We start from the raw sequence: 27,238 nt of genomic DNA on the forward strand, positions 1-27,238 counted from the left end.
TTCCCAGAGCCAAGGTCTCTGAGGCAACGTCATCGCTTTGAGGCCTAGGTCATGTGTTAAGCATCCTGTTTTGTGTTTTATAGAAACTTAGTACCTTGTGGTCAGTCAGAAGAGTGCTGTACCTGTTTCTACCCAGGCCTGTTTTGTAGGATTGCAGGATGGGCCTTGGATTCTAAGTGCCTTTTGCTAGTTCTTGGATCCTCTGCTGGGGGCCGAGGTAGGATGGCTGGTTGTGGCATTCACCTAGAGCCGGGATTGCCCAGCCTCGGATCCGTGAATGTCACACTTTTTTTTGCTATGGAGAGCCACAGTAGGGATCCACGCCCACCTACATTCATACGTAAGTATAAAACCTAAGCAAGAGCTTCATACCTTTGCCTCTTTGCCTCGGAGTTGATTCCAACTCATAGCGACCTTATAGGACAGAGTAGAACTACCTGATAGGGTTTCCTGGTGGATTCAAACTGCCGACGTTTTGGTTAACAGCCATAGCTCTTTAACACTGCGCTAGCAGGGCTCCGAGAGCTTCAAAATACATTTATTCTCACTACAGAGCCAGACACAACTGTATTTCCCTTTATTCTATCCTATTCTAATATTTTAAAGAAAAACCAGTTGCTATCCATTAACTTGATTGCTTTAGATGGCAGCTTCAGGCCCTTTGGGGTACTTCCAGAGAGGCTGGGGAGAGGGCCAGCATTTCCGTGGGGAACTGTCTTTGGAAAGTGTAGTCGGTGTAGGAGAAATGAAGACTGAAATTTATACTTGAGTAATGAGAGCACCATGGCTGTGGAGCTTAGACCAGTAGGATATGCAGGGATGAGTGGAGGCTTCTGGTTACTCTGGCTGCCTGTCCACACAAGCAGACCTCTGCCAGGTAGCCCGGTGGGGCTTGTGTGGACGCCGGGGAGGTGGAATCGTAGTGAATAGCTCATTGCCTTCATGTCTTTGTTTTGGAGGAAGAAGAAGGAAGCTGCTGCAAGGCTGCCACAGACTCTGGATTCATAAATTCAAAAGAGAATTCTTTAGGTCTCTGCTCAGAAGTCCACAGCTACGGTGTCAAGAACTGGATCATAATAATTTTACAGGTAAGGAAACTGAGGCCCAGATAGGCCATCGCCTGTTAGTTATCACCAACTAGTTAATGTATACCTGGGGTTAGAAATCTACCCTTTTGCCTTCCCGGGCCAGGGTTCTCCAGGAGTACGTAGACACTTCGCCTTTACGGAATACAGTGGCATTAATTTTATTCACGGTGTTGTACAACTGTCATAACTGTTTGTTTCCAAAGCTTTTTCATCACCCCAAACAGAAACTCTGTACCCATTAAGCATTAACTCCCCTTTCCCCTCTCTCCCGCCCCTGGTAACCACTGATAAACTTTTGTCTCTATGCAATTGTCTATTCTAGATTTTTCATGAAAGTGGAATCATACAGTATTTGTCCTTTTGTGTCCGGTATCATTTCACTTAGCATAATGTTTTCAAGGTTCATCCATGTTCTACCGTGTATTAGAACTCCATTACTTTTCACTACTAAGTAATAGTTTGTTGTACATACATGCCAGGCTTTGTTTATCCGTTCACCTGTTGATGGACACTTGGCTTATTTCCACCTTTTGGGCTATCGTGAATAATGCTGCAATGAACATTAGTGCGTAAGTATCCGTTCGAGTCCCTGCCTTCAGTTCTTTCGGGTGTATACCCGAGCCTGGAGTTGCGGGGTTGTATGCTAAGGCTATGGTTAACTTTTTGAAGAACCACCAAGCTTTTCAGAAGCAGCTCCACCATTTTACACTCCCACCGGCAATGGACGAGGCTTCCAATTTCTCCACATCCTCACCAACACTTCTTACTTTCTATTTTCCTGATAGTAGTGTCCTGGTGGGAGTGAGGTGGTATCTCACTGTGGTTTTGACTTGCATTTCCCTAATAACCAGTGATGTCATACATCTTTTCATGTGCTTACTGGCCATTTGATTATCTTTGGAGAAATGTCTCTTCAAGCCCTTTGGCTATTTTTTGATTGGAATGTCTTTTTATTGTTGAATTGTTAGAGTTCTTCATATATTCTGGATGTTAGACCCTTTCCAGATATAAAAGCCATTGCTGTCGAGTCAATTCTGACTCACAGTGACCCTATAGGACAGAGTAGAGCTGCCCCATAGGGTTTCCAAGGAGCATCTCATGGATTCGAACTGCCGACCTCCTGGTTAGCTGCCAAGCTCTTCACCACATGCCACCAGGGCTCCAGATATACGGTTCCCAAACATTTTTCCCATTCGTAGGTTGTCTTTTCACTTTCTTGATAATGTCCTTTGATGCACAAACTTTTTTAACTTTGATGAAATGCACTTTATCTATTTTGTCTTTTTTTACTTGTGTTGTTGGTATCATAGCTAAGACTTCAGGGCCAAATACAAGGTTCCAAAGATTTATCCCCATGTTTTCTTCTAAGAGATTTATACTTCTAGCTTTTATATTTAGGTTACAGATCCATTTTGAGTTAATTTTCATGTATGGTGCGAGGTATGTGGAATTCTTAAACTTCTCTTTACCAGTTGGTTCTATTTCCTGCGGTCACTCCCAGTGGTCCATTTCCGTGTTATACACCCTCTTGTTGTTTTCTCTTTGCTTCTTGGGATGAAGATTCTCTTGGCAGCTAAGGCAGAGCCCTCAGGCCCTATATTTGGGGAGATAAAGTGATCCCAAAGACTCTTTTGGGAACTGAAGTGGAGATTGGGGTGTGGGTGCCTGGCTGTAGCCAAAAGTGTGGCATTGCTTGTATGGACCTTGGAGAATGGACTCTCCCCTGCCAATACCTCGCTCTCGGTTTGTAAATTAGTGACAAAGCTGATTGTGGGCTCAGAGTTTTTGCAACAAGTTTCTTTGGAGTGCAGCCTCATGGGTCTCAGGCCAAAAACATCCCCATTATAAGAAAGTTTTACAAAAAGAAGAATTTTGGGGAAGCAGACAGTCTCCTTAGCAAAGATGACACTTTAGGTTACAACAGAGTTTGCTGAATGGCAGTGGTGGGGAGGATGGTTAAGTTCAAACGTAAAAAAACCAAAACCCATTGCCTCCGAGTCGATTCTGATTCACAGTGACCCTACAGGACCGGGTAGAACTGCCCCATAGGGTTTCCAAAGAGTGCCTGGCAGATTCGAATTGCCAACCTTTTGGTTAACAGCCGTAGCACTTAACCACTACATCACCAGGGTTTCCAGCTTAAACATATGTGTATATATAGTCATTGGTTGAATTGTGTCCTCCCAAAATATCCCTCAACTTAGCCTGGCCGTGAGTCCCAGTATTGTGTGATCGTTCGCCATTTTATGTGATTTCCCTGTGTGTTGTAAATCCTGTAGGTATGATGAAATGAGATGGACTACCCAGTGTGGCAGGTATATTGATGAGGTCTACAAGATTAGATAGTGTCTTAAGCCAATCTCTTTGAGATGTAAGAAAGAAGCTGAGCAGAGAGACAGGGGGACCTCATACCACCAAGAAAGCAGTATCGGGAGTGGAGCATGTCCTTTGGACCTGAGGTTCCTGCGACGAGATGCTCCCAGACTGTCATGGATTGAATCGTGTCCCGCCAAAATATCTGTCAACTTGACTAGGTCATGTATGATTGTCTGCCATTTTACCTTCTGATGTGATTTCCTTATGTGTTATAAATCTTATCTCTATGATTTAATAAGATGGATTAGTGGCAGTTATACTGATGAGGTCTACAAGATTAGATAGTATCTTAAGCCCATCTCTTTTGAGATATAAAAGAGAGAAGCGAGCAGAGAGACATGGGAACCTCATACCACCAAGAAAGCAGCGCAGGGAGCAGAGCGGAGCGCGTCCTTTGGACCTGAGGTTCCTGCACTGAGAAGCTCCCAGACCAAGGGAAGACTGATGACAAGGACCTTCCTCCAGAGCCGACAGAGAGAGAAAGCCTTCCCCTGGAGCCGGTGCCCTGAATTCAGACTTACTAGCCTACTGGACTATGAGAGGATAAACTTCTCTTTGTTAGAGCCGTCCACTTGTGGTATTTCTGTTCTGGCAGCACTAGATGACTGAGACATTTATATGTGTATATAGGAAACCCTGGTGGCGTAGGGATTAAGTGCTATGGCTGCTAACCAAAAGGTTGGTGGTTTGAATCCGCCAGGCGCTCCTTGGAAACTCTATGGGGCAGTTTTACTCTGTCCTCTAGGGTCGCTATGAGTCGGAATCGACTCAATGGCAGTGGGTTTGGGTTTTGGTTTATATGTGTATATATATACATATAGGGGCAGTTCTACTCTGTCCTATAGGGTTGCTATGAGTCCGAATTGACCCAATGGCACTGGGTTTTTATATATATATATGAAAAACACCAAACCCAGTACCCTCCTTTTCTGAGTTGTTTCTCCCCCATTAACATGAACTCACTGCCGCCTGAGGGTACCATCCAATCTTCCGTGTGGCTGTTGTCAATTTGACCAGGCATTTTTCTTGCTCTAAAATTCTGTTGAAAATCTAGAAGGGTGAATGAGCTTTATCCATGATTCCCCAGACCCAGTTTCCCCGAGTCAACTCCAACCTTTGCCTGGGCGTCGAACGTCAGTATCAACGCCCATCATCCACTAGCCTTCCTGGGCGTTGGACGTCAGTGTCAACGCCCATCGTGCACTAACCTGCCTGGGCGTCGGACGTCAGTGTCAACGCCCATCGTGAACTAGCCTGCCTGGGCGTCGGACGTCAGTGTCAACGCCCATGGTGCACTAACCTGCCTGGGCGTCGGACGTCAGTGTCAACGCCCATTGTGAACTAGCCTGCCTGGGCATTGAATGTCAGTATGAATTCCCATCGTGCACTAGCCTGCCTGGGCGTTGGACGTCAGTGTCAACGCCCATTGTGAACTAGCCTGCCTGGGCATTGAATGTCAGTATGAATTCCCATCGTGCACTAGCCTGCCTGGGCGTTGGACATCAGTGTCAACGCCCATTGTGCACTAGCCTGCCTGGGCGTCCAACGTCAGTATCAATGCCCATCGTGCACTAGCCGTGGAATGCTTGTCTGAACCCCCCTGAGCCTGATGAGCTGGTGGACTTGCTGTGTGACTGCGTGAGCCAAGCCAAGTGTTCGTTTAGCTCTATCTGTGTTGAAGTTTCAGTTATGCTTAGGAAGGGGTCTTCTTAGTTTTTAGATTCTGTGTCCCCTGGCGCAGTGGTTAAGAGCTTGGCTGCTAACCAAAAGGTCCGCAGTTCAGATCTACCAGTCGCTCCTTGGAACCCTGTGGGGCAGGTCTGCTCCGTCCTGTAGGGTTGCTGTGAGTTGGAACTGACGCCACGGCCGTTGCTTTGGTGTTCTCCAGCGAATGGGCAGCAGCCGTGGAAAGGAGGAGGGCCTGCTCACCCTGAAGACAGTGATGATATTTTGGAGAGAACCAGGCCAATACTGTTCAACACAGGAAATACAGAGAATTTCAGTGCCATGCGGGTTACTCTTGATCCACCGTGACAAGGATGCTCAGATCGCAGCCTTAAACTGGGATGAGCTCATTCCTTAGGTCCAGTTATGCCCTCCAGGCTACTCTTCCTCTGTCAACCTTGGGTCAGCTCATCCTCGGCCCATCACAGCCCACTCGACCTGGAGGCTCAAGGAATTGTGACTTCCAGGGTTCACAGGATAAAGCCTGGACTCACTGGCCAGGCACTAGGGGTCCGCATAATCTGGCCCACAGATTTTCTGTCTAACCTTCCCTTTCTTCTCCCCTCAGTGTCCTACCTAGTCTCATCTCTTTTTGTTTCGCTCATTTCTCAAGTCCCTTCAGCATCTGAGGTGCATCCAAGGGCCCTGTGTTGGCCTATGGAGGAGGTGAACGTATAAGATACAAGAGCTGCTGATGGTGTGGAACAGACAACGTCAATGCCAAGCAGACCTGGCAGGAACTCTCAGTGGACAAGCAGACAGGTGCCTCCAGAGAGTTCCCAGCTCCTGAATCCTGCTTAGCAGGTTACATGGGAGGTCAGTTTTGAGCTGTGACTAGGTAGATGAAGAGAACTTCTAGCAGGTAGGTTGGGGAGTACCAGTAGAGAGAAAGGGACATTTCAGATAAAAGGAACAGCGTCTTATTGAGAGTAATGGTGAACAAAAGGGCCTATACTCCAAGTATCACTATAATAATAATAATAATAGTTGACCCTGTGCCAGGCTCTATGTTAAAACCAAAAAACAAAATCCATTACTGTCAAGCCAATTCCAACTCATAGCGGCCCTGTAGGACACAGTAGAACTGCCCCATAGGGTTTTCAGGGAGCGGCTGGTGCATTCAAACTACTGACCTTCTGGTTAGCAGTCATAGTACTTAATCGCTGCACCATCAGGTCTCTGGCTGTATGTTAAGTATGTTCCATATATTATCTTATTTAATTACCACAGAAATACTATGAGAAATCCCCATTTAACAGATCTAGAGTGTCAACGAAAAAGAGGAAGAGCCTCAGTGAGATAAATTGGCACAGTGGCTGCAGCAATGGGCTCAAACATAACAACGATTGTGAGGATGGTGCAGGACCGGGCAGTGTTTCGATCTGTTGTACACAGGGTTGATATGAGTCAGAACTGACTCGACAGCACCTAACAACAACAACAACAACCTGCACCAGATTGTAAGCTTCATCGTAAGCAGTGATTTTCGTCAGTCTTGTTCATTCACACGTCTCGAATGTCCAGCAGAGTTGCTGGTACGCAGCAGGCACGCAATATTTGTTGATGACTGAGGAAAGAGAGAGGCCAAGTCGTGTAAGCAATGTTGTGTTGTTGAGTGCCATTGAGTCGATCCCAACTCCTGGTGAGTCCATGTGACAGAGTGGAACTGCCCCATAGAGTTTTCTTGACAGAAATCTTTACGGGAGCAGATTGTAAGGTCTTCCTTTGCGGAGTCGCTGGGTGCGTTTGAACTACCAACCTTTCAGGTAGCAACTGAGCGCTTTACTATTGTGCCACCAGGGCTCCTTATACTGTTCCTGTTTTGCAATAAGGCATCTAAGGCCTGTGGTTAAGGGAATTACCCACCTGACACCAGGCCTGGAAGAGGTAAAAGTGGGGCTTGATCCCAGGTATCTGGACTCTCTTCTATGAGGAGGACACACTCACATTTTTATATCCTCCTTCTGGTGCCAGACCAGCCCTGTTACACTGCTGTGTAAAGGCATGCAAGTGGGACGGAGCCAGATGAGTTTTGGGTGATGTGGCTATAACATAGCAGGTGTATGGTGTTGGAGAATGCTGGGCAGGCCAGTTGAGGGGAGTGCACGTGCAGGATTTAGAATGGGAATCTGAGCTATTTGGACTTTTAATAGTTTAATGGTTTGGAGCCATGGAAAGTTTGTGGTGTGTGTGTTAACAGTTCTGTTTTTTATTTGAAAGGTTAACTCTGGAGGTTGGGAGTGTAGATGAACATGCTTTTCAGCTTGGCCAAAGTCCTCACTCTTTTTAAAGCCAAGTTCAAGGCCCATATATTTCAGGAAACTCGGCTGGTGTCAGAGCTGGGGCTACAATTCAGGTCCTCTGAGCACTGCTGGGGGCCTCCTTTCAGAAGGCGTGCCCACCAGAGGCCCCTGTCTAGGGGAAGCTGTTTTGTTTATGGGCAGCTCCTGGGCACCCCTGAGCCCTCCCCACACAGGGTGGCTGGCGTTTAGCCTCTCCACTGGGTGTGACTTGCCCCAGATGGAGGGGCAAGCAGATGTATGTGAAAACTGTGCTTGAGAGGCCACTGGTGTGGGGCCCTCATGATGCTGGGAGCTTTTGTAACCCGAGCACAGCACATGACCTGATGCATCTGGCGAGGAGGCTGAACTGGAGCTCGGTAAGGCCAGGGTGAGCAGGTCAGTGAGAAGGCCCATATGGCATCAACCCAGGCTTGTGACCGAGACATCTCCGGAGGGTGTGTGTGAGTCCAACTCAGGGACAGACAGCCACTCTGGGGCCTGTGTGCCTCTGATGAGGGCGTTATGGCCCATTGTCTCCTAGTTAAGGTACTTCTAATGCTTTTGCTTGGATGCACAGGTTGACTTTTGGCCCAGGTCTTTGTTGTCATGCAAACTGGGAGTGGCACTTAGGAGTCATTTGGGGCATGAACATGTGACCACCTGGAATGGATGTTGTGGAAAGGATTCTGAGGGCTTGTCAGGTCCTGTAGGAGGGAATACTGTGACCAGAGATGTCTGGGGTCCGGTGGGAGTGGGGCTCACATGTCATCCCTGTTATAGCAGGACAATTTGTCCTCAAATCGACTCTGACTCATGGTGACCTCATGTGTGTCAGAGTAAAACTGTGCTCCATGGGGTTTTCAGTGACTGACTTTGGAATTAGATCGCTGGGACTTTCTTCTGAGGTGCCTCGGGGTGGACTCAGACCTCCAACCTTTTGGTGAGCGGCTGGGCCTGTTAGCTGTTTACATCACACAGGGACTCCTACTGCTGATATACCCAAAAAACCAAACCCAACCCATTACTGTCCAGTCGTTTCTGACTCATAGCGACCCTATAGAACTGAGTAGAACTGCCCCATAGAGTGTCCAAGGAGTGGCTGGTGGATTCTAACTGCTGAACTTCTGGTTAACAGCCGACATTTAACCACTGAGCCACCAGGGCCCCAATGATGATATAAAAAATCCATTGCTGTTGAGTCAATTCCAACTCATAGTGACCTTATAGGACAGAGTAGAACTACTCATAGGGTTTCTAAGGAGCAGCTGGTGGATTTGAACTGCCAACCTTTTGGTTAGCAGCTGAGCTTCTAACCACTGACCCAACAGGGCTCTACCGTTGACGTAGACCCTGTTAATGTGAAGTTGTAGAGAGAGGTGAAACAGGCAAGCACTCTAGTTTGCTTCCTTGCTTCCTGCCTTTCTAATGAATGAAATTAAAAAAAAAAAAATCCAATTGCTTAGTCAAAAAGAGGTTCTGGAAGGGTGCTGGATGCCTCAGATAACTAGGTAAATGAATAATTTTTTATAGGGATCAGCACAAAGCTGGTTCCTATGGGGCGGAGGTTAAAGACGTCCCAAATGTCTAACCTTTCCAAGCTGCTGTCCCGCTCCATCACCTCTAACATCAGCTGCTCCCTCTCCCCTCAGCACCCTCCCTCCCATCTTTGGGTTCCCTAATTCCCTGCAATGTCTCACAGAGCTCACGGACCATATAAAGGAAATGGCTCATGTGGTTGTGGAGGCTGACAAGTCCCAAATTCGTGGGTCAGTTTCTGCCCAAAGGCACTCAGCTTTCTTGCTCTGTGGGCTGGGAAGCCCACTGAGCCGTGTCCTATGAGTCTCTGCTGCCCGTCTCTGCTATGGGTCTTTATGTCTTTGGTGGTAGCGGTCTCTCCTCTTTGCTCTGGAATTGGCTCTCTTTTAAGGCAAAACTGACCAGTCCCCTTGGTGGAACAAAATTATCTTATTTGCAGAGCTCCACCCAATCACCTGGGTGGGAGTGACAAGACCATGGCTAGAAAGGCCACACATAAAAGCAACTGATCAAGTGCAGAGGGAAGGGCAGAGGAGCAGCTAGGCGTCAGGGCGGTGGAATGTGGAACCGTGGGGCTGCAGAAGTTCTTCTTTCTGCCTCTGGTTCCTCAGGGTGTAGGTATCGTTCTCCCTCAACCCAGGTGGACTTCTTCTCAAGGGTGGGCATGAGGGCAGCGCCCCTGGAGCCGCTTATCCCACACAGCTTGCACCATGAGTTCAAAACGTGCCAAGGAAGGGCCTCGCTTGGACTGGCAGGTCTGGTTACTAGAGCGCTCTGGCCTGCACCACCCTGTCCCCGAGTGGGCCTTTGTGGTGAGCTGAACAGCCAACCCAGAGTGTGTCCACCATGATAAGGTCCTCAGCCATAAAAGTTTCTCAGGCCTGTGAGCAGGTGATGGCCCTTCTTCCCAAAGGAAAAATTACAGGAGAAAACAATTTATGGCCGTTTTCAGATGTGATTGCTACGACCCCTTCGTACTTTGAGCCCGGCCTGTCTGGGAAGTGGAGGAAGGCCTCCGGTCTTGTGGTTTTTCTCAACTGTAGCTGCTTAACTGTGAAAATAGGCCAACATTCGGGCTATGTGTTCACCAAATATTTTCTCTCTGTTGGGTAAACAAAGCAAAGGTTCTGTTAACGTTGCAGGTTTTACACTGAAATAGCGTGCAGGGATTACCACAGTCCATGTCATTAGCCTGAATGACTGTGAACCAAGAGTCCAGATCCAGGTTCTAGTCCTGGCTTTCTCGCCCACCCACAGGTGGTCTGGACCAGAGGGCTGGGGTACAGTGAGGAGGTAAACCGTGGTTTCATGGGCGCTCGCTACTGGGTGACCTTGGTCACATCCCTGAATCTCTTTGCATTTTGAGTTCCTTCTTCTGGAAATTGAGTTCTACCGAACCAAAAACACAAACCTGTTGCCATTGAGTCGATTCCGACTCTTAGCGGCCCTATACCGACTCACTTTCATTAAATCCTTTCTATTTGTATGGTTCATTGAATGTGTTTAGAGATGTGTGAATCCTAGTAGATGAGTCATTTCTTTATAAGGATCAGCACAGAGCTGCTTCCTGTGAGGTGAAGGTTAAAGACATCCCAAATGCCCAACTTTTCCAAGCTGCTGTCCCGTTCCATCATCTCTAACATCAACTGCCCTCTCTCCCCTCAGTACTCTCCGTCCCGTCTTTGGGTTCTCTAATTTTCTGCAACATCTCACAGAATTCATAAACCATGTAAAGGAAATGGCTCATGTGGTTGTGAAGACTGGCAAGTCTCAAATTCATGGGTCAGGTGTAGACTTCTCCCTGACCCTCAGTCTCTACCCAAAGGCACTCAGCTTTCTCTCTCCATGGGCTGGCAAGTCCACTGAGCTGTCTCCTCTGGGTCTCTCCTTTTTATTTTATTTTATTTATATTAAATTTTATTGAGCTTCAAGTGAACATTTACAAATCAAGTCAGTCTGTCACATATAAGTTTACATACATCTTACTCCTTACTCCCACTTGCTCTCCCCCTAATGAGTCAGCCCTTCCAGTCTCTCCTTTCATGACAATTTTGCCAGCTTCCAACTCTCTCTATCCTCCCATCCCCCCTCCAGACAGGAGATGCCAACACAGTCTCAAGTGTCCACCTGATATAATTAGCTCACTCTTCATCAGCATCTCCTACCCACTGTCCAGTCCCTTTCATGTCTGATGAGTTGTCTTCGGGAATGGTTCCTGTCCTGTGCCAACAGAAGGTTTGGGGACCGTGACCGCCGGGATTCCTCTAGTCACAGTCAGACCATTAAGTCTGGTCTTTTTATGAGAATTTGGGGTCTGCATCCCACTGATCTCCTGCTCCCTCAGGGGTTCTCTATTGTGCTCCCTGTCAGGGCAGTCATCGATTGTGGCTGGGCACCAACTAGTTCTTCTGGTCTCAGGATGATGTAGGTCTCTGGTTCATGTGGCCCTTTCTGTCTCTTGGGCTCTTAGTTGTCGTGTGACCTTGGTGTTCTTCATTCTCCTTTGCTCCAGGTGGGTTGAGACCAATTGATGCATCTTAGATGGCCGCTTGTTAGCATATAAGACCCCAGACGCCACATTTCAAAGTAGGATGCAGAATGTTTTCATAACAGAATTATTTTGCCGATTGACTTAGAAGTCCCCTTAGAGCATGGTTCCCAAACCCGCACCCTTGCTCCACTGACCTTTGAAGCATTCATTTTATCCTGGAAACTTCTTTGCTTTTGTTCCAGTCCAATTGGGCTGACCTTCCATGTATTGAGTGTTGTCCTTCCCTTCACCTAAAGCAGTTCTTATCTACTAATTAATCAGTAAAAAACCCTCTCCCTCCCTCCCTCCCTCCCCTCCTCGTTACCACAAAAGTATGTGTTCTTCTCAGTTTATACTATTTCTCAAGATCTTATAATAGTAGTCTTATACAATATTTGTCCTTTTGCCTCTGACTGATTTCGCTCAGCATAATGCCTTCCAGGTTCCTCCATGTTATGAAATGTTTCACAGATTCGTCACTGTTCCTTATCGATGCGTAGTATTCCATTGTGTGAATATACCACAGTTTATTTACCCATTCATCCATTGACGGACATCTTGGTTGCTTCCAGCTTTTTGCTATTGTAAACAGAGCTGTAATAAACATGGGTGTGCATATATCTGTTCGTGTGAAGGCTCTTATTTCTCTAGGGTATATTCCGAGGAGTGGGATTTCTGGGTTATATGGTAGTTCTATTTCTAACTGTTTAAGATAACGCCAGATAGATTTCCAAAGTGGTTGTACCATTTTACATTCCCACCAGCAGTGTATAAGAGTTCCAATCTCTCTGCAGCCTCTCCAACATTTATTATTTTGTGTTTTTTGGATTAATGCCAGCCTTGTTGGAGTGAGATGGAATCTCATCGTAGTTTTAATTTGCATTTCTCTAATGGCTAATGATCGAGAACATTTTCTCATGTGTCTGTTAGCTGCCTGAATATCTTCTTTAGTCAAGTGTGTGTTCATTTCCTTTGCCCACTTCTTGATTGGGTTGTTTGTCTTTTTGTGGTTGGGTTTTGACAGAATCATGTAGATTTTAGAGATCAGGCGCTGGTCGGAGATGTCATAGCTGAAAATTCTTTCCCAATCTGTAGGTGGTCTTTTTACTCTTTTGGTGAAGTCTTTAGATGAGCATAGGTGTTTGATTTTTAGGAGCTCCCGGTTATCTGGTTTCTCTTCGTCATTTTTGGTAATGTTTTGTATTCTGTTTATGCCTTGTATTAGGGCTCCTAAGGTTGTCCCTATTTTTTCTTCCATGATCTTTATCGTTTTAGTCTTTATGTTTAGGTCTTTGATCCACTTGGAGTTAGTTTTTGTGCTTGGTGTGAGGTATGGGTCCTGTTTCATTTTTTTGCAAATGGATATCCAGTTATGCCAGCACCATTTGTTAAAAAGACTATCTTTTCCCCAATTAACTGACACTGGGCCTTTGTCAAATATCAGCTGCTCATATGTGGATGGATTTATATCTGGGTTCTCAATTCTGTTCCACTGGTCTATATGCCTGTTGTTGTACCAATACCAGGCTGTTTTGACTACTGTAGCTGTATAATAGGTTCTGAAATCAGGTAGAGTGAGGCCTCCCACTTTCTTCTTCTTTTTCAGTGATGCTTTGCTTATCTGAGGCTTCTTTCCCTTCCATATGAAGTTGGTGATTTGTTTCTCTATCACATTAAAAAATGACATTGGAATTTGGATCGGAAGTGCACTGTATGTATAGATGGCTTTTGGTAGAATAGACATTTTTGCTATGTTAAGTCTTCCTATCCATGAGCAAGGTATGTTTTTCCACTTAAGTAGGTCCTTTTTAATTTCTTGTAGTAGAGCTTTGTAGTTTTCTTTGTATAGGTCTTTTACATCCTTGGTAAGATTTATTCCTAAGTATTTCATCTTCTTGGGGGCTACTGTGAATGGTATTGATTTGGTTATTTCCTCTTCGATGTTCTTTTTGTTGATGTAGAGGAATCCAAGTGATTTTTGTATGTTTATCTTATACCCTGAGGCTCTCCCAAACTCTTCTATTAGTTTCAGTAGTTTTCTGGAGGATTCCTTAGGGTTTTCTGTGTATAAGATCATGTCATCTGCAAATAGAGATAATTTTACTTCCTCCTTGCCAATCCGGATGCTCTTTATTTCTTTGTCTAGCCTAATTGCTCTGGCTAGGACTTCTAGCACAATGTTGAATAAGAGAGGAGATAAAGGGCATCCTTGTCTGGTTCCCATTCTCAAGGGAAATGCTTTCAGGTTCTCTCCATTTAGAGTGATGTTGGCTGTTGGCTTTGCATGATGCCCTTTATTATGTTGAGGAATTTTCCTTCAATTCCTATTTTGGTGAGAGTTTTTATCATAAATGGGTGTTGGACTTTGTCAAATGCCTTTTCTGCATCAATTGATAAGATCATGTGGTTTTTGTCTTTTGTTTTATTTATGTGGTGGATTACATTAATGGTTTTTCTGATATTAAACCAGCCTTGCATACCTGGTATAAATCCCACTTGATTGTGGTGAATTATTTTTTTGATATGTTGTTGAATTCTATTGGCTAGAATTTTGTTGAGGATTTTTGCATCTATGTTCATGAGGGATATAGGTCTGTAATTTTCTTTTCTTGGTAATGTCTACCTGGTTTTGGTATCAGGGAGATGGTGGCTTCATAGAATGAGTTGGGTAGTATTCCGTCATTTTCTATGCTTTGAAATACCTTTAGTAGTAGTGGTGTTAACTCTTCTCTGAAAGTTTGGTAGAACTCTGCAGTGAAGCCGTCCGGGCCAGGGCTTTTTTTTGTTGGGAGTTTTTTGATTACTGTTTCAATCTCTTTTTTTGTTATGGGTCTATTTAGTTGTTCTACTTCTGAATGTGTTAGTTTAGGTAGGTAGTGTTTTTCCAGGAATTCATCCATTTCTTCTAGGTTTGCAAATTTGTTAGAGTACAATTTTTCGTAATAATCTCATATGATTCTTTTAATTTCAGTTGGGTCTGTTGTGATGTGGCCCTTCTCGTTTCTTATTCGGGTTATTTGTTTCCTTTCCTGTATTTCTTTAGTCAGTCTGGCCAATGGTTTATCAATTTTGTTAATTTTTTCAAAGAACCAGCTTTTGGCTTTGTTAATTCTTTCAATTGTTTTTCTGTTCTCTAATTCATTTAGTTCAGCTCTAATTTTTAGTATTTGTTTTCTTCTGGTGCCTGATGGATTCTTTTGTTGCTCACTTTCTATTTGTTCAAGTTGTAGGGACAGTTCTCTGCTTTTGGCTCTTTCTTCTTTTTGTATGTGTGCATTTATCGATATAAATTGGCCTCTGAGCACTGCTTTTGCTGTGTCCCAGAGGTTTTGATAGGAAGTATTTTCATTCTCGTTGCATTCTATGAGTTTCCTTATTCCGTCCTTGATGTCTTCTATAACCCAGTCTTTTTTCAGGAGGGTATTGTTCATTTTCCAAGTATTTGATTTCTTTTCCCTAGTTTTTCTGTTATTGATCTCTAGTTTTATTGCCTTGTGGTCTGAGAAGATGCTTTGAAATATTTCGATGTTTTGGATTCTGGAAGGGTTTGTTTTATGATCTAATATGTGGTCTATTCTAGAGAATGTTCCATGTGTGCTAGAAAAAAAAGTATACTTTGCAGCAGTTGGGTGGAGAGTTCTGTATAAGTCAATGAGGTCAAGTTGGTTGATTGTTGTAATTAGGTCTTCCGTGTCTCTATTGAGCTTCTTACTGGATGTCCTGTCCTTCTCCGAAAGTGGTGTGTTGAAGTCTCCTACTGTAATTGTGGAGGTGTCTATCTCACCTTTCAGTTCTGTTAAAATTTGATTTATGTATCTTGCAGCCCCGTCGTTGGGTGCATAAATATTTAATACGGTTATGTCTTCCTGATCAATTGTGCCTTTTATCATTATGTAGTGTCCTTCTTTATCCTTTGTGGTGGATTTAAGTCTAAAGTCTATTTTGTCAGAAATTAATATTGCTACTCCTCTTCTTTTTTGCTTATTGTTTGCTTGATATATTTTTTTCCATCCTTTGGGTTTTAGTTTGTTTGTGTCTCTAAGTCTAAGGTGTGTCTCTTGTAGGCAGCATATAGACGGATCGTGTTTCTTTATCCAGTCCGAGACTCTCTGTCTCTTTATTGGTGCATTTAGTCCATTTACATTCAGCGTAATTATAGATAAATAAGTGTTTAATGTTGTCATTTTGATGCCTTTTTATGTGTGTTGTTGACAATTTCATTTTTCCACATACTTTTTTGTGGTGAGAGGTTTTTCTTAGTAAATTGTGAGATCCTCATTTTCGTAGTGTTTGACTTTATGTTTGTTGAGTTGTTACGTTTTTCTTGGCTTTTATCTTGAGTTATGGTGTTGTTATACCTCTTTGTGGTTACCTTAATATTTACCCCTATTTTTCTAAGTAAAAACCTAACTTGTATTGTTTTTTTTTTTATATTGCCTTGTATCACTCTCCATATGGCCGTTCTATGCCACCTGTATTTAGTCCCTGATTTGATTATTGTGATCTTTTACATATTGACTTCAATGATTCCCTGTTATGAGCATTTTTCTTAATTAATCTTCATTTGTTTTTGTGATTTCCCTATTTGAGTTGATATCAGGATGTTCTGTTTTGTGACCTTATGTGCTGGTACCTGATATTATTGGTTTTCTGACCAAACAATATCCTTTAGTATTTCTTGTAGCTTTGGTTTGGTTTTTGCAAATTCTCTAAGCTTGTGTTTATCTGTAAATATCTTAATTTGGCCTTCATATTTCAGAGAGAGTTTTGCTGGATATATGATCCTTGGCTGGCAGTTTTTCTCCTTCACTGCTCTGTATACGTCATCCCATTCCCTTCTTGCCTGCATGGTTTCTGCTGAGTAGTCTGAACTTATTGATTCTCCCTTGAAGGAGACCTTTGTTTTCTCCCTTGCTGCTTTTAAAATTTTCTCTTTATCTTTGGTTTTGGCAAGTTTGATGATAATATGTCTTGGTGTTTTTCTTTTTGGATCAGTCTTAAATGGGGTTCGATGAGCATCTTGGATAGATATCCTTTTGTCTTTCATGATGTCAGGGAAGTTTTGTGTCAGGAGATCTTCAACTATTTTCTCTGTGTTTTCTGTCCTCCCTCCCTGTTCTGGGACTCCAATCACACACAAGTTATCCTTCTTGATAGAGTCCCACATGATTCTTAGGGTTTCTTCATTTTTTTTAATTCTTTGATTTTTTTTCAGCTATGTTGGTGTTAATTCCCTGGTCCTCCAGATTTCCCAGTCTGCATTCTAACTGCTCGAGTCTGCTCCTCTGACTTCCTATTGCATTGTCTAATTCTGTAATTTTATTTTCAATCTTTTGGATTTCTACATGCTGTCTCTCTATGGATTCTTGCAACTTATTAATTTTTCCACTATGTTCTTGAATAATCTTTTTGAGTTCTTCAACAGTTTTATCATTGTGTTCTTTGGCTTTTTCTGCAGTTTGCCTTATTTCATTTTTGATGTCTTGAAGCATTGTGTAAATTAGTTTTTTATATTCTGTATCTGATAATTCCAGGATTGTATCTTCATTTGGGAAAGATTTTGATTCTTTTGTTTGGGGGGTTGTAGAAGCTGTCATGGTCTGCTTCTTTATGTGGTTTGATATGGACTGCTGTCTCCGAGTCATCACTGGGAAACTTGTTTTTCCAGAAATTCCGCTAAAAAAAAAATGCAGTCAGATCCCTATCAGAACTGCCTTTGGATTATAACCACCACCTTGTTCCCTGTAAGGATGAAAGTCCGAGATTTGGATCATATATGCTTGGCTGTAGCTGGTTCTGTGTTTTCAGTCCAATTAGGGATGGATTTTTGGTTCCTGGGTTTTTTGTGGTTCCTTCTCTCAGGCTGGAAGAGTGGGTTAGGAAAAGACCAAAAGAAAAAAAGGGGGAAAAGCAAAGCTGCCATGGAGCTGGAGCTGTTCTCCCTCTGGCTCAGGAAATTCCAATGTTAATGAAGCCGACTGGGGAGGGTGGGGGAGGGATCAGAGAGATAGGAGAGTAGCACCTCGGAATATAGCCAGAGTTGCTTGTCTTGCTTGGAATGACTGTTATATCTGAGATTCCCGAGGGGTATGTTGCCTATGTGTGTTGGCTGTGTGGAGATTGCCTCCGGGGGTCTGGCCCACTGAAGCCGCGGTCAGATCCTCCACTGCCAGTCCAAAGTCTAGCGTCAAAGTCCCCCTGCTGGGACGCTGTACTCCCGGCTCCAAAATCAGTCGCTGCCTCCCAGGGATTTCTCGTCCCGCCAGCCGTGTCGCCGCGCAGCCTCCGCGGACCGGCTGGACCCCCTCCCGGGGTTCGTTCAGGGGAGTAGGGCTGCATCCTGTGCTTGCGCCGTGACAGCGCCCAGTCAAATGCCCGGCGCCAGGGTTCCCCAGCTGGGACGTAGCACTCCCGGCTCCAAAACCAGTCACTGCCTCCCGGGGAGTTCTCCCACCAGCTGTGTTGCCACGCCGCCCACGCAGACCTGCCGGGCCCCCTCCCGGGTTCAGTTCAGGGGGGTAGGGCTGCGCCCCTTGTTTGCGCCGTCACAAGATTTATGAGTTCAGCTCCCCTGGGCCCAGATACCCGGCACCAAGGTTACCTGACTGGAACGCTGGCTCCAGGCTCCGAAAACAGTCGCTATTTCCCCGTATTTGTTCGTTTTCCATCTCTAAATCTGTGTTTGTTGTTCAGGGTTCGTAGATTGTTATGTATGTGATCGATTCACTTGTTTTTCCGAGTCTTTGTTGCAAGAGGGATCCAGGGTAGCGTCTACCTAGTCCACCATCTTGGCCCCGCCTCCTCTGGGCCTCTCCTTTTTTAATGGTGTTGGGCTCTCCTCTTTGCTCTGGAATTGGCTTTCCTTTAAGGTACAACTGAACATGTCCCCTTGGTAAACCACAGTTACCCTGTCACGCAAATCGCCTGGGTAGGAGCAATAAGACTATGGTTAGAAAGGCCATACACAAAATTAATCCACTACACCCGGTTTTGCCACATTTATAAAATGGGGACAGTGTTGGCCACCTTTCAGGGCTGTTAGAGTCATCTGTGAAATGGCCCCAAAATTTTTCATCCAGCAGGACTCTTTTACTGCAGTTGGTAGCCACGAAGCACTGGGGGAGGAACCGAAGGAGTGTTTGCCGCTTGGTCCTGATGGTTAGAGAGCATGCAGTCTTGAGAATAATGGCGAATGGGTCTTTCCACGTGTGCACAGTAGATCTGCTCCCTCCGAGGAGGAAGGAGAGGTCACATCTGGGGTCCATGCCCTGTGGGAGTGCACTCTAGAATAGGGGAGTTTAGGCGGGAACCCATTACATGTGCCCTGCAGAGCCCTGAATGTTGTGGGGTAACTGGCCAAGAAGGGTTTTCCAAGGAGGGATCCTATGAGCTGTGGGCCTCAAAACCTGGACAGAAGGAAGGGATGGAGAAAGAGGGGATTCTTGGTGAGGGATTAGTGTTTTTGTCATCCACAATGAAGAACCTTCTATATGCCAGGCTTCAGGTTCAGCTCCTGGGATACGATGGTGAGCAAGTTAAACACAAACGAGTAGGTTAGCGTTAGCCAGGTAAAGGTAGGAGAAGAAAGTACTAGGTGGTTCTGTGCTCAGAGTTCAGTGACCAGAGATCACTCTGTGCCTTCAAGGACCTGAAAGTAGTTCTTTTTGGCTACAGCCGGGGATGGAAGAAGTGATGAGAGATTTGACTGGAGAAAAGAGCAAGGGTGACATCTTGAAGGGCCAAAAAACAAACAAACAAAAAAACCCAACCAACCAACCAAACGAAAAAACCCAAAACAAAAAGAACCCCCCAAAACAAAAGAAGAAAACCCATTGCCATGGAGTCAGTTCCAACTCATGGCAACTCTATGTGTTATAGAGTAGAACCCCATGGGTTTTTTTTTCTTGGCTGTAATCTTAATGGATGCAGAGCACTAGGACTTCCTTTCATGGCACCACTGGGTGAGTTTGAGCGGCCAAGCTTTAGGTTAGTAGACAAGTGCAAACCATTTGTGCCACCAGGGATCCTGAAGGGGCACCTGTGCCATTTTACAGGCTTCGAACCTGATGATTGAGGGGAAGGTGAAGGGATTTAAGTGTGGACTGATTTGATCAGAAAGATGGGTCTGACTGGAACGTGGAGGATGAATGAGGGCTGACCAGTGGTGAGGACACCGTAGTCATACATGTCAACGACGAGGGCAGCTTGGACCAGGGACCCAGGGTAGGAAGGGAGAGCACAGGACCATTTTAGGAGATACTGTGTGGGTAGAGATAACAAGATATCTCATTGTTTTATTCTGCATTTCTTTGGTTACTAGTGAGATTGAACTTTTTTTTTTTTAATTTTTATTGTGCTTTAAGTGAAAGTTTACAAATCAAGTCAGCCTCTCATATAAAAATTTATATACACCTTGCTGTATACTCCTAGTTGCTCTCCCCCTAATGAGACAGCACACTCCTTCCCTCCACTCTGTATTTTCGTGTCCATTCGGCCAGCTTCTCACCCCCTCTGCCCTCTCATCTCCCCTCCAGACAGGAGCTGCCCACATAGTCTCATGTGTCTACTTGATCCAAGAAGCTCACTACTCACTGGTATCATTCTCTATCCCATAGTCCAGTCCAATCCCTGTCTGACGTGTTAGCTTTGGGAATGGTTCCTGTCTTGGGCTAACAGAAGGCCTGGGAACCATGACCTCGGAGGTCCTTCTAGTCTCAGTCAGACCATTAAGTCTGACCTTTTTAAGAGAATTTGAGGTCTGCATCCCACTGCTCCCCTGCTCCCTCAGGGGTTCTTTGTTGTGTTCCCTGTCAGGGCAGTGATCGGCTGTAGCCGGGCACCATCTAGTTCTTCTGGTCTCAGGCTGATGTAGTCTGTGGTTTATGTGGCCCTTTCTATCTCTTGGGCTCATAATTACCTCGTGTCTTTGGTGTTCTTCATTCTGCTTTGCACCAGGTAGGTTGAGACTGATTGATGCATCTTAGATGGCCTGTTGCAAGCTTTTAAGACACCAGACACCACTCTCCAAAGTGGGATACAGAATGTTTTCTGAATAGATTTTATTATGCCAATTGACTTAGATGTTCCCTGAAACCATGGTACTCAAACCCCCTGCTATGCTGGCCTTCGAAGTGTTCAATTTATCCAGGAAACTGATTTTGGTTAAGTCCAATTGTGCTGACCTCTCCTGTATTGTGTGTTGGAGATTGAACTTTTTATAAGAGCCTATTGGCTATTGTGTGAGTCGGAATTGACTTGATGGCAGTGGGTTTGGTTTTTTTTGGATTGGCTATTGTGTTTCTTTTGTAAATTGTCTGCTGTTTTTTACTCACCTTTTAAAATCTCAGTGTTTTTTCTTTTTATGAGAGCTCCTTGTATGTTAGATTATCAACCAGTTGTTATGTTTTGAAAATATATTTTCCTAGTTTGTCATTTGTCTTGTAATTTTATTTAGGAATTTAAATTGAAAAATTATGCCATGTGTCTTATTAAGCAAACAGTGTGTTGTTGTTGATAGGTGCCGTTGAGTCAGTTCCCACTCAAAGTGACCCTATGTACAATGGAACAAAACACTGCCTGGTCCTGCACCATCCTCACAATTGTTGCCATGTTTGAGCCCATTGCTGTAGCCACTGTTTTAATCCACCTTGTTGAGGTTTTTCCTTTTTTTTGCTGACCTTCACTAGGGACTGTTCCCTCCTGATAACAGTATCAAACAGTATAGAAGGTTATAAAGTGGAATATGAAAGTTCTCTCCATCCCCAGAGATCACCACTGTTATTAGTTTCCTTCTGGACATTGTTTTAATAGAGTAAGTGTATACACACAGGTATATATACACAAATATATCTTTAAGCTTATACGACATGTATGCACATGTGTGTGTATCCTTAAAACTACAAATGGGATCCTATTACACAGATTGATTGTTTTGACATCTGTTATGGATTGAATTGTGTCCCCCAAAATGTGTGTCAACTTGACGAGTCCATGATTCCCAGTATTGTGTGATTGTCCACCATTTTGTCATCTGATGTGATTTTCCTATGTGTTGTAAATTCTGCCTCTATGATGTTAATGAGGTGGGATTAGTGGCAGTTATGTTAATGCGACAGGACTCAATCTATAAGATTAGGTTGTGTCTTAAGTCAGTCTCTCTTGAAATATAAAAGAGAGAAGCGAGCAGAGAGGCAGGGGACCTCATACTACCAAGACACAAGAGCCAGGGGAATAGCGCGTCCTTTAGACCTGGGGTCCCTGTGCTGAAAAGCCCCTCGATCGGAGAAGGTCTATGACAAGGACTTTCCTCTAGAGCTGACAGAGGGAGAAAGCCTTTCCTGGAGCTGACACCCTGAATTTGGACGTCTAGTCTACTGGACTGTGAAAGAATAAATTTCTCTTTGTTAAAGCCATCCGCTTGTGGTATTTCTGTTACGGTAGCACTAGGTGACTAGAACACCATCCTTTCCTCTTAGTTTGTATCATCTACTTCATAGTTCATACTTTGTTAGATATTGCTGAATTTCCACCTAGAGTGGCTGAAGATGTATTTGTAACTGTTTTTTTCTTCCAGTGCTTTTATGATTTCTTCTATTTTTTAAATGAGATATTTGCATGAAACAAAACATGCAGATTTTAAGTATGCAGTTCAGCCAGTTTTAACAAAAGTATACACCTGAGTAACCATCACCCCAATCAATTAGACCATTTCCATTTCTCCAGAAAGTTCTCTCGTGTCTCCTTCCACTCAGTACAGTTCCCTCCCTAGGCAACTGCTCTTCTGATTTCTTACATTCGCCAGTTCTAGAACTTCATATAAATGGAATCTCAGAGTATAAACTCTTTTGAGTCTGGCTTCTTTTGCTCAACACAATGTTTTTGAGACATTGCATGTTGTATTAATAGTTTGTTCTTTTTTGCTGTAGTGATTTCTTTTTTACACTAACTTTTTTTTCATCTATTTGGAACTATTTTGGCGTATGGTACTTTCTGTTTATACACGAGTTTCTGTTGCTTCTGTAACAAGTTACTACAACTTAGTGACTTAAAACGGCACAAGTTGATTATGTCGTTCTATAGATCAGAAGCCTGGGTTGGCTTAGCCAGTTTCTCTGCTTTGGGTTTCATGAGGGCAAAATCAAGATGGGTTCTTATCAGGAGGTTCTGGAAAGAATCTGCTTCCAGGCTCATTCATGTTGTTGGCACAGTCCTGTTCCTTCTGACTACGGGACCAAGGTCCCTATTTCCTTGATGACTATCAGCCAGGATCTTTTTTCGGTTTCTTAAGACCACCTACGTTCTTGTCACATTGCCACCTCCAACTTCAAAACAAGCAAAAATGATCGAAGTCCTTCTCATACTTCACACCTTCAGCTCCATCTCTTCTGCCTCCTGATTCCACAGTATCTCTCTGACCCCAGTCAGAGAAACTTCTGTGCTTTTAGGGCTCACATGATTAGATTGAGTCCACCCAGAGAATCTGGGATAATCTATTTTTAAATCTGAAAACTTAACATTTAAAAGTAAAATTTTGCTGAAGATAATTAAAAAACAACCGAATGTGGAAATTATTGAACAAAGCCATAATATCACACGCAAGTAAAATTTTGGTGAAGATCATTCAAAAGCAGTTGCAGGAGTACATCAACAGGGAACCGCCAGAAATTCAGGCCAGATTCTGAAGAGGATGTGGAACCAGGGATATCATTGCTGATGTCAGATGGATTTTGGCTGAAAGCAGAGAATATCAGAAAGATGTTTACCTGTGTTTTATTGACTACGCAAAGGCATTCAACTGTGCAGATCATAACAAATTGTGGATAACGTTTCGAAGAATGGGAATTCCAGAACACTTAATTGTGCTCACATGGACCCTGTACATAGATCAAGAGCTAGTCGTTCAAACAGAACAAGGAGATACTTTGCAGTTTAAAATCAAGAAAGATGGGCATCTGGGTAGTATCTTTTTATCATACTTATTCAATCTGTATGCTGAGCAAATAATCCGAGAAGCTAGACTATATGAAGAAGAATGTGACATCAGGATTGGAGGAAGACTCATTAACAACCTGCGATATACAGATGACACAACCTTGATTGCTGAAAGTGAAGAGGACTTGAAACACTTACTGATGAAGACCTTCAGTATGGATTACACCTGAACATAAAGAAAACAAAAATCCTCACAATGGGATTAATAAGCAACATCATGATAAACAGAAAAAATTGAAGTTGTCAAGGATTTCATTTTACTTGGATCCACAATCAATGCCCATGAAAGCAGCAGTTGAGAAATCAAATGACATATTGCACTGGGCAAATCTGCTGCAAAAGACCTCTTTAAAGTATTGAAAAGCAAAGATGTCAGTTTGAGGACTAAGGTGTGCCTGACCCAAGCCATGGTGTTTTCAATTGCCTCATACGCATGCGAAAGCTGGACAATGAATAAGGAAGACCTAAGAAGAATTGATGCCTCTGAATAATAGTGTTGGCGAAGAATATTGAATATACCATGGACTGGAAGAACAAACATCTGTCCTGGAAGAAGTACAGCCAGATTGCTCACTAGAAATGAGGATGACGAGACTTTGTCTCATGTACTTTGTACATTTTATCAGGAAGGACCAGTCCCTGGAGAAGGACATAATCCTTGCTAAAGTAGGTCAGCAAAAAAGACGAGTACCCTTAATGAGATGGATTGATACAGTGGCTGCAACAATGGACTCAAACATAGCAGCAGTTGTGAGGATAGGGCAGGACTGGGCAGTGTTTTGTTCTGTTGTACATAGGGTCGCTATGAGTCAGAACCGACTTGACGGCACCTAACACAACACACACACACACAAAAACAACCTTAATACACTTCCAAACCCCTCTTTTGCCTCATAATGTAAAACGTTCTCTGGAGATTAAGGTATTGACATCTTTTTTTAAACAAAACGAACAGTTGCTTCAAGTCGATTTTGACTCATGGTGACCCTGTAGGACAAAGTAGAGCTGCCCCGTACGGCTTCCAAGGCTGTCGTCTTTGCAGAAACAGACTGCCACATTCTCCTCCCGTGGGGGGCTGGCGAGTTCACACTGTTGGCCTTTTGGGTAGCAGCTGAGCACTTAACCATTACACCACCAGGGCTCCTGTGGACATCTTTGAGGAGGCCACTATTAGGTCTACCACATGGCGTGAAGTAGAAATTTAACTTTTTTTCCGGACATCTAGCCAGTTACACCACCTGGTCCATTCTTTTCCTACCTGTTATGGAGTCGTCTTTACCATGCACGGAATTCTTTTATAGCAGTGTATATATTTATTTCTGGATTTTCTGTTCAGTTGATGAGCTTACTCTCATGTTAGTACAACAGTTTAACAGATAAGTTTTATAAATGTGTATTAAAATGTTAGAGAAGGTTCTCCCTAGATAGTTCTTTTTTTATGAGAAATGGCTTGATTCTTCTCGCTTGTTTATTCTTTTAAATGAACTTGAGAATTCTTTCATTACTTTCCTTAAACATCTTGTTTTTTTTTTTTTTTGGAAATATACAATAATTCATTAATTTGGGGGGGGGGGATTTGACATTTTGTAATACTGAATATCCTTAAACAGAAATATGTTGTATTTTTAAAATTCAAGGCTATTTTTTTTTGTTTGTTCAATGAGCATTTATTATTTTTCTGTTCTAAATAGCTATAAGTTTGTTCTCTTCCCAGTTCCCCTCATTTCACTGTTGATCATTTTCTAACTCTGATAGGTCCAGACAGCTTCTGAGTAAAGTTTTGTTTTTCCTCTCTGCAAGTTGTCAAATTTGTGTATATATATATGTATACATATACTGGCACACAGTAGGAGTGCTACATATTTGCTGAGTGAGTTAGTTAATTCTACTTGCTGCACCCAAGGTCTAAAAATAAAACAAAGTCAGAATGAAACAAAACAAAATACATGTGTTAGGCCGCCTAGTAAATCTTGTTGTTGTGTGCCTTTGCGTTGATTCTGACTCGTAGTGACCCTATAGGACAGAGTAGAACTGTCCCATTGGGTTTCCTATTGACGCCTTCTAATTGTGGTGTTGGTGAAGAATATTGAATATACTGCCAAAAGAATGAACAAATCTGCCTTGGAAGAAGTACAACCAGAACACTCCTTAGAAGCAAGGATGGCGAGACTACGTCTCGTATACTGTGGACGTGTTATCAGGAGAGATCAGTCCCTGGAGAAGGACATCATGCTTGGTAAAGTAGAGGGTCAGTGAAAAAGAGGAAGACCCTCAATGAGATGGACTGACACGTGGCTGCAACAATGGGCTCAAGCATAATAACTACTGTGAGGATGGCACAGGACCAGGCAGTTTCCTTCTGTCGTACACAGGGTGGCTGTGAGTTGGAAGCAGCTCGATGGCACCTAATGACAACAACAGTCTTTACAGGGGCAGATTGCCAGGTCTTTTCTCCCACGCAATCACTGGTGGGTTTGAACCACTGACGTTTTGGTTAGTAGCTGAGTACTTAACCGTTGTGCCACCAGGGCTCTGTATATACACAATTAACAGATTTTCTTCTAACCCTGTTTTTTTCTTTGAAGGTCTGTGTCTGTTCCTTCAGGTTGGACTGATACAAGTTATTTTAGTCATTTGTGAATTTACGCTTGTGGAGCAACGTCAGTATAATCAGCTTCTCCGGGAGTCCTGCCTCTCCTCCTTTCCGCACAGCGAAACGTTGTATTTGTGATCTAGAATTTAACGAAGAACATGTTTTGAGGTGCTGGTTCATTAACGGACAAGAATGAGTCCGTCGGAGGTTGAAACACTCCAAGTTAGGGCTTTTTAAAAAAAAATTCTTTTACATTAATGTATTAATTTCCCCCTTCCTTTCTGGGTTTGTTTTGTTTTCTTTTGTTTGTTTTAAACTCCTCTCCTTTCGTCAGTTTTTTTTCCTTTATTACTCCCTAAACCTTTTTTGATTTTTTTTCCTGATGTCGCTAGTTCCTTGTGAAATTTTAATACTGCAGATATACTGTATATCTGTTTATGCGCTTTGCGTATATCTGTGCTTTATACATTAAAAAACACAAAGAAATTTTACCCCCCACAAGAATCAACTTTCACCCCTTTGGAGATGATATTGCCCTGTTGAGAATGCATGCTACGGGGAACATCAGGTCCAGGTTGCCGTAAACAGAGGCAGCCCTATACTGACTATGCCCATTGGTGTTGAGTCATTTCTAACTCAAAGTGACCATATGGGACAGAGTAGAACTTCTCCACAGGGTTCCCAAGGCTGTAAATCTTTACGGAAGCAGGCTGCCACATCTTTCTCCGATGGGGCAGTGGGTAGGTTCAAACTTTTGGTTAGCAACGTAGTGCTTTAACCCCTACACCACCAAAAACAAAACAAAACAAAACAAACCAAACCCAGTGCCATGGAGTCAATTCCCACTCATAGCGACCCTATAGAAAAAAAAATTTTTTTTTTTTTAGAGTAGAACTGCCCCATAGAGTTTCCAAGGAGCGCCTGGCAGATTCGAACTGCTGACTCTTTGGTTAGGAACTCTATCACTTAACCACTAGGCCACCAGGGTTTCCTGTGTACCACCAGGGCCCCTTAAACTGGTTATATATCCTGGTAATGAAAAAAAAAAAAACATAGAGAAAAATTTGAACTCTGTGCCACTGTTCCTTTTCCCATTCACCCTCTAACCTTCCCACGT

General features: G+C 43.6%; 1 protein-coding gene across 1 annotated transcript in view; it reads left to right on the top strand.

Annotated features, from left to right (window-relative positions):
• The first annotated feature begins 826 nt into the window (after window positions 1-826).
• TRANK1 (tetratricopeptide repeat and ankyrin repeat containing 1) overlaps window positions 827-27,238 on the top strand; it is a 117,614-nt gene continuing 91,202 nt past the window's right edge. The window contains exon 1 of the mRNA XM_049870679.1: window positions 827-1,088. The gene's annotated coding sequence lies outside the window, so the exon portion shown is untranslated. The remainder of the gene's footprint in view (window positions 1,089-27,238) is intronic.

This window comes from Elephas maximus, chromosome 27, assembly GCF_024166365.1.
Source record: "Elephas maximus indicus isolate mEleMax1 chromosome 27, mEleMax1 primary haplotype, whole genome shotgun sequence".
In the NCBI taxonomy this organism is placed as follows: Eukaryota; Metazoa; Chordata; class Mammalia; order Proboscidea; family Elephantidae; genus Elephas; species Elephas maximus.